Source organism: Bactrocera tryoni, chromosome 4 (assembly GCF_016617805.1).
Source record: "Bactrocera tryoni isolate S06 chromosome 4, CSIRO_BtryS06_freeze2, whole genome shotgun sequence".
In the NCBI taxonomy this organism is placed as follows: domain Eukaryota; kingdom Metazoa; phylum Arthropoda; class Insecta; order Diptera; family Tephritidae; genus Bactrocera; species Bactrocera tryoni.
In genome coordinates, this window is record NC_052502.1 from 52,799,606 (window position 1) to 52,808,143 (window position 8,538).

The window sequence follows — 8,538 nt, forward strand, 5'->3', positions numbered from 1 at the left end:
ACATGTCCTACTTTGAACTGAGTAGGCAATTGAGAAGTAAAGTCCTCTCTTAATGAACAAGGACCACATTCTACAAGTCACTCATCATCCACGTCCTGATATATGGTGCAGAGGCATGGACGATGACAACTTCTGAAGAGTCGACGTTACGAGTTTTAGAGAGAAAAGTTCTGCGGAAGATTTATGGTCCTTTGCGCATTGGCCACGACGAATATCGCATTCGATAAAACGATGTGCTGTACGAGATATACGACAACATTGACATAGCGAATTAAGCAGCCGTCACCGTTTTAGCATCATCATTTTTGAATAAATATGGACCGATGACTCCGATGGCCCACAAACCACACCAAACCTTTGATTTTCCTGTATGAAATTAGAGATCTTGATTGTTTTTATGTTGCTCTTCGTCCCAAATGCGGCAATTTTTTCTGTTTTTATTCCCAATGTGTCTCTTGGAAAGGTCGAGTGGCTTCAGTTCTTGCACACTCTGTATTTTGTACGTTTTCTATTTAAGATCTTGACACAAAATGCGCCAAGACGTTAGTGTACACTCTCAGCTACGGCTTCTGTATTTACTTCACTGCGTGCTGGACGTGGTCTATTCGGTCAATAATGAATTCTGGTTCTCAAGGAGCGTGATCGTATTGCTAATAGTACTCTGAGTAGTCCAATTTAAGTACTATTTTACTACTGTGAGCACAATTTTCAAATTCTTAATTTATTTTTTAAAATTTAAATGGCGGTCCCATTACTTTGAGGACTTAGGACTCTTTGGCCCCAATACACTTGTTAAAGTTAATTTCCGGAATAGCCTTCAATGCGTGTAGCGTTTCTCGTTAAATATCTTCATTTGACTCAAAACGGTTTCACCGGAGCCATTTGAGTTTGCTCAGTAGCCAGAAGTCACAGGGAGCAAAATCAGGCAAAAACCTCAGAAAGAAGCAATGCAGTTTGCGACGGTTCATTATCGTGGTGTAAAAATCAACAGTTGTCGGCGCATAATTTCGGCCTCTTTTTATACTCTCGCAACAAAGTTGCTAAGGAAAGTATTATAGTTTTGTTCACATAACGGTTGTTTGTAAGTCCTAAAGCTAAAAGAGTCAGATATAGGGTTATATATATCAAAGTGATCAGGGTGATGAGTAGTGTTGAAATCCGGATGTCTGTCTGTCCGTCCGTCCGTGCCAGCTGTAACTTGAGTAAAAATTAAGATATCATGATGAAACTTGGCACACGTATTTCTTGGCTCCATAAGAAGGTTAAGTTCGAAGCAAAATCGGCCCACTGACACGCCCACAAACTAGCGAAAACCGAAAACCTAAAGTGTCATAACTACGCCATAAATAAAGATATTAAAGTGAAATTTGCACTAAGGATCGCATTAGGCAGGGGCATATTTGGACGTAATTTTTTTGGAAAAGTGGGCGTGGCCCCGCCCCCTACTAAGTTTTTTGTACATATCTCGGAAACGACTATAGCTATGTCAACCAAACTTCCTGCTTCAGGCATTTATGAACTAAAAAAGTGATGTTCAAAAAATTACCCTATATTGTCAAAAATGTGCTCAATAATGTGCAAAAGGTCCGAATAAAATTACTCAATCCATATTTAAGAAATAAATTCGCAAAAACCTATTTTTTTTTACCTTGGAACTTTAACCCCACCCTTAAGAAAACCTTCATACCGACTACATTACTTAATTGAGACACCTCTTTATAGTTTCAAGCAAAAACTTTATAACTGAGTACACCTAAAGAGATAATGTTATGCAAAAAACTCCAACGGTCATAATTAACCGAGTTAAAAACAATGAAAGTTTCACAATAGTGGAAAATGAATGAGTGTACCAAAAAAGAACTGTAAACTTTGCAAAGAACTTAAATAGAAGAAACGAAAAGAAGCGAGTTTAGAATGAAATGTAAAGAAAGGAAAAGTGCGGCTTTGAGACTAACGCAAGCGTGAAAAGAGAAACGAAGCGTTACCGCAATAATTTCCGGGTAGCGAGTAAGGAAGCGAATTGCAAATAACGAAACTGAGCAGCAACAAAAAGCAGCACAAAGTGAAAATGATAAAAAAAAAAGTTAAAGCGCACAGAGAGGAAAGTGTTGGCACGCGTCACCATAACTATGGTATATAAAGGAGATAGTATAGAGTTAAAGCGCTAACAGCTGTCTGACCTCTTTGTGGGCATAGTGCATTGAGCTACCACTCTCGAAGCATATGTTTCAATGGTTGTTAGGGTTGCTCGAAATTGAGGTACTAGAATTCAGTTATCGCTTCCTATACCGTCCACAAAGGTTCAAGTAGCAACCTGGGGTTTGAATAATATATTAAACGACGGAAGATTGTCCTAGAGATGCTTTTACGTGGAAAGCTTCATTTACGGATCCTAAAGTTGAGATCGTATTCAATCGAATTCCATTGAATCCCACTTTGCCGATGAAGTCATCATTTTAAAGAAATACTATCCATGACTTGTTGTAATTTATTTATAATAAAATTACTAGTAATTCAAGGCTTTATATTTGAAAAGGAGATGTTGCCATGACTGACTGTTACCTCGATGTCAAACCATTTGGCCTGTTGAAGAGAAGAGTTTTAAAGACGTTTTTACATAGATTCAGATGTACAAACGCACTTTAATTTTTTTTTCGCAGAATCCCAAATGGAATGGAATTCTGCTAATAAATTAATAAAGGTTGTCAATACTACTGAATTTAGTTGTTTCGCCATTGTTGTACCCATAGTATAACATACTATACATACATATAATGGGTGTGACCACCAACTGCTGGGTCTTGTCGTAGAAAAATCTATAAATGTAAGTGTTCGTATTCTGGCAAAGTTAAATCTTCGTGGGCATATCTGACAAGAACGACACCCTTAAACATACCACTCATTGCTTACATATTTTGATTATATATTTATAAGAAAGTGAAGAAGAACAAAACATCTTAATATGTATGTATGGATATTGATTGCTGGATATTGAATACTGAATACTTAAATGTCTAAATATTTGACAAGTTTGCACTTTTTGTAAATATGGACAACCCTAAAGTAGATGTAAGTACAAACCCTATTTAAATACTATGCCACTATCAAGTAAATATCTCATTATAGAGTTTCTACTGTGGTTGCCACCCGACAAAAGTAGATACGGCGAATTTTTTGCATTTTTGTCACCACATGAATTGCATTTTATACACAATAATTTGTGAAGCAACGGCGTAGCTAACGTCGACGACAACAACAATACACACACCGCGTAGCAAGTTGCACTCAAAAACCGCATAGAGTTTCAACCACAAATAAGAAAAAAAAAATACTTTAAAACAATAATAACAAATGACGGAACCCACAAGCGACTCTCCGTCAACCAAGCGGGTCCTCTGGAGCCCTTGCCGCCACCACTGCCTAACGATAAGTCCAAAAAAGGAATTACTCAAAAGAAAAAGTGAAAAAAGTTGCTGTAAAAACAGGAAAACGGATATTGTGGTAAAAGATGCAACTGCTGCTCATTCGCTGGTGATGTTGTTGCTTCTTCGTCGTTTGTTGTTGTTGTTTTGTTGCTTTCACCGCTGCTATTGTCGTTAGGTGTTTGTGTATACTTAAGTGTGGCGCGCATGAAAAGAACATCCAAATATAAAAAATAAGGCGATGAAAAAATTATGAGGAAGTTGCACTTTGCGGCGCTGGCGGTATGGTGAATTTGGCGGCAACAATAAAAACATGACAATAGCAACAACAACTTAACTATGGCAAATAGTTTTATGATGTGCCAAACGCTTTGCTGGCAAGCGGTAGTTGCAAAATTTAAATAGATTGTATACGTGTTTATTGTGCAATATGCTACAATTTGTGACAACAAATAAGCGCGAAGTGTGTAAAATGGAGACCTTTTCAAGCTACATTGGCGTGATGCTGACCACGATTGCTTTTGGTGAACTACATATGGGTAATGATTTATTTATGTCGTATGGTACGAGGGCTGCTATATAAATTCTGGCCTAGGGCAACACTAAGTGTTGCCAGGTGCAATCTGACATTTCCATTGGAAAGTTTGACATTTTTTAGCATAACATCACTCAGAACGTTTTGCCATTTAATCGTGAATTGTTTTATTTACAGGGAATTAAAAAGTTCATCTCGGCCAAAAAATGGAATTAACTCGTGAACATTTTCGTGCGATCATTTTTCACAACTTTCGACGTGGATTATCACGACAAGAGGGCATCGATGAACTAAAATCTTTGTATGGCTATGAAGCACCATCCTATAGCACTGTGAAAAACTGGTACAACGAATTCAATCGGAATCAGAAAACATCGATGCCTATGCATTTCTCCCACCAGCATACATTCGATATTGCATGAACACATGGCCGTAAAAAAGGTTTGTTCTCGTTGGATCCCGCACAATTTGACAATCGCTTAAAAAAAGGCTCGTCGCGGTGGTTCAAAAGACGTTTATAAGATCGTCACAGGTGACGAATCATGGATCTATGCGTATAAGCCCGAAACAAAACAGCAATCACAAAAAATAAAAATAAAAAAATTTAAACAAAACAAAAAAACCATTTTCGTTGATAATAATGCCTATGTATTTACATTATTAGGCCAGAAATATATATAGCAACCTACGTAGAGGTCGGTGGTGAATTTATAGGGATGAAATATATTTGTCAGTTTCATTAGGTTCTGAATAGTGTCGTGGATTTTTGTTTGGATTCCAATTCTCCACTTGTTTTGAGGAATAGCTTACTGTTCCATCAGCTTTTGTTTCACGATAATGTTACTGCAGTAACGCTTCTGTGATTTAGCATTCAGGTTAGAAATCAGTCACTGCAACTCATATGGTATATTACATATACCTAAAAACAAAATAAGTAAGGAAGGGCTAAGTTCGGGTGCAACCGAACAATTTATACTCTTGCAACATACAGGAATCAATGCCAGGGGCATACCTTAAGAGGTAAAACGACAACCCGATGAACGGAATTTAAGCAATTTTATGTACCTCATACACTTACCGACATATTCGGCATTCGGTTTTTTAGCAAAATGAAATTATATGTAGTATATGGGAGTGGGGGATAGTATCAACCCGATTTTATCTATTTTTGCGCATCCCACATATTATTAGTTTTCCACATACTCAAAAAATGTTCCTTGGGTTCTGTTAAGGTACCTTACATACAATCATCATTTATATGGAGCCAAGTCAGCCGGATGTTCACAAAAACTGGTAATAGTTATATGGGGGCTAGGTCAAGTTTTCGGCCAAATTTATCTCTTTTATTCACAACAATGTACTGTTATGAGTAGAATGTATTCTGTAATTTTCATTTCGGTAACTGAAATATTAGTCAATATATATTATCTGGGATAAAGTCACATGAAAGTTCGAAAATTTTTATATTAGGTGTAGGCAAACTCTGGGAAGTATTGACCCGATTCAACCCATTTTTGATAAGCAGAATTACTATTTTCAGAAACGGATTCTGTAAGAATTTAAATTACATATCTCACAAATTGACCGATATTTTCGGTCAAAAGTCAACTATAGATACAGGGGTTCGCATATTCAGTACCCAGAAGCTTGAACTGTTTTGGTAGAATTTGGACAACTTTTGATAGTAAGCTGGCATACTTATAGGATAGGATTTATTAGTGCAAAATTGTATCCCGTTCTAATCACTAATGCTTGATTTGTGTACTGGAAAGTGAAATAATCACATGGAATTTAACTTTGTGTTATATGGAAGGTAAACGTGGATGTAGTTAGATTTCGCCCATTTTCACACTGTATTATAGGAATATGAGAAGAATGCCACGTACTAAATAGTTCTGAACAGTACCGTTATATGGGGACAGATTGGGATTATATTTCGATTTAATCCATTTCACACAGTCGGTAGTAGTTGCTTCAAAAGTTTTAGGTTAATGGCGTTTTGTGGGCGTGACAGTGGTCCGATTACCCCTACCCAGTTTTTCTAAGGAACGTGATTACTAACTTTCAGCAAAATAACTAAATTTTTCCTCGAGTTACAGCTTCCTCGGATAGACGTCTGTCTACCGGATTTCAACTTTTTTCGTCATCCCAGGCTCAAATTTACTAATTATACTAAAAAGAAGAGATCGTCATATGTCTTCATAAAAATCTTGTAGAGGGTGAAATATAAATAAAGTTTAATCCCAAGCTATAGAATAGTTTTGTGCTTAGAGGTATTAGACACCTTTGCTGAAGTTAGTTGAGTGTTGTTGTTTTCTATAAATCAGGTGAGTTACCACTTCTCTCTTTTTAAAAATGAGAACGTCCACAGAATTAAATTGAAACTAAATACTAAAAAAAGTTGGATTTACATATTTGTATAAAGAGGTAATGCAGAAAGGGATCTGGACGCCAAATACGTTTCTCATATAAAAGCTGACTTACCTATATTATCAGCGGCGAAGTACCTCGATTTGAGTGAAATGTTCATATGCTTTCCTTAATCAAAAATCTTATCGAGAGATTATAACGAAACTACCATATTGCAGCTTTATTTACCATTTAGCATATATTAAATAATCTTTACTTCAAGTTGCTCACTCATCTGACGAATCCTTTGTCTGCGTCTTCTGAACATTTTATTACTTCCTTCCTGCCCTTCCTTTCATTTCGTACTTCGTCCTGCGGTCGGTGACATAAAATTTTTGCATGTGTCACTACAACAATTTGCCACGAATTGTTTCAATTTGCAAAAACTAACGGCGAAGCAAGCGATAGCACAACACCACCACAACAATAACAAATTGGCTGTGAATATAAATTGTGTAAGTGTTGCTGCAAATTTCCTTAGCCTTTTTTATTCTATTATTTAGTGGCTGCGTTGAATGGAGTGACGGCGGTAAATAAACGCTATCGACACAAACTTTATCCGGTACACACCAGCCGCCGCTTAACCACGTTGAAACGTTTCTGCTTCCTAGACTGCACGTGGCTGTTGTTGCTCAGTACTTCGTTGCTTTGGCCGTTGCCGGCTCCGTTTCGTGGCTTCCGTTGGCAATGAGTTACGGCTGCTTCTGGTTTACACGCTTAAGCGTAGCGACCCGCACAAAGTGGAGTCGAGAGCGTTTTAGATTAATGGTAATCAGTTGTGCAACTAAGTCACATTTTATGCATCAAACAACAACAGTAGCGACAGTGCCAACAAGCAACGGTAATCAACGCGTTGCCGCGGCGGAGGAAGTGTGCACCGGAGAAACATTCTAGTCGCTCGATCGGTAGTCCCTGTGGCACATTTGCCTTTTGTTGCAGCGCAGATTTTCCAATTTTAGCGGTTGACCCTCAAAATGCTGTGCATACATAAATTGCCATTGGCAAAGACAAAGTGATTGCCTTACCACCCGCACCGACTATTACAACGTCTGCATGATTTTCTCTTGGCAACACCGGCCAATATGTACCCCGTCCTCGGGCTGTACCTACCCATGCGTTTGTTGCATTTCGCGGTTGTGGCAAATTGGCTACTTTATTTTACACTATCTGCTTGACAATTTTTTTCTCTCTACCCTCTTAGCTCTACAAAACTCTATCAACATTGTGTAAGCTTTGTGATACAAAGCGTTTTAGACGATATTTTAGGGGATAAGTGTGTGCGACCGTGTTGGTGCAATTTTAATGAAATTTCCTGCATATTTTAGGAAAATTCTATTTTCGAAATATCGCATAGTGGCTGCTTGGCGGCATGCAGTTAAATTTGCATTTCCGTTTAAGTTATTTCTATGGAAGTATTGTGTTGCGTTCCCTTGGTAGCCGGTTTAGGTCGACTATATTTTGGTTGCTTATGGTAAGTTTAAATAAAAATCATCTCTTTATTCTCTCTTATTTCATACAGTTATGAGAAACTAAACAATTCGTGATAACCTCTTCGGTTGACATCAAAAAGATCTGCTTTGGGTTTTTAAAAACTGTATTGGAAATTGCAAGTCCATTAACCTTTGGGATAATCTTTAATAGAAAATAGGTCAGTCTAACTTATATTTCACTTAAGAAATTGCATGGGTTTCCTCGGGTAAAAAACAACCTTTTTTCCAAATTTTTTTTCTCGTGTAAAAAATGAAGTATTTTATTGTCACAAACATACACTATTAATAAAGAAATTCTGAAAGTTCTGGTAAAAAAGATGCGTTCGTAGAATAACTTCTTACCAGAACATCTAAAGTGAAAAAATGCGTGTTTTAGTTAAAACCTTAACTTAGAACTTGGACGAAGAAAAAAAAAAAACTAAAAATTGGATTTTTGGCAGAAATTTTTACAAAAAATAAAAAATTTCAGAGAAATTTTTTTTCAAATAATTGTAATGGAAAAAATCTTTCGTTCAAGTCATTTACTGTCTTAGACTCTAATTTATAAGTATAGTAGGCATCTAGCCCCTATATTTTGAATTCTCTTCGGAACAGTGATTTCATTTGATTCGGTTGATGGGATCATAAAAGGTTAGAATAACACCCAGAAGTAAACGTCGGAGTTCCTATAAAATATACACAT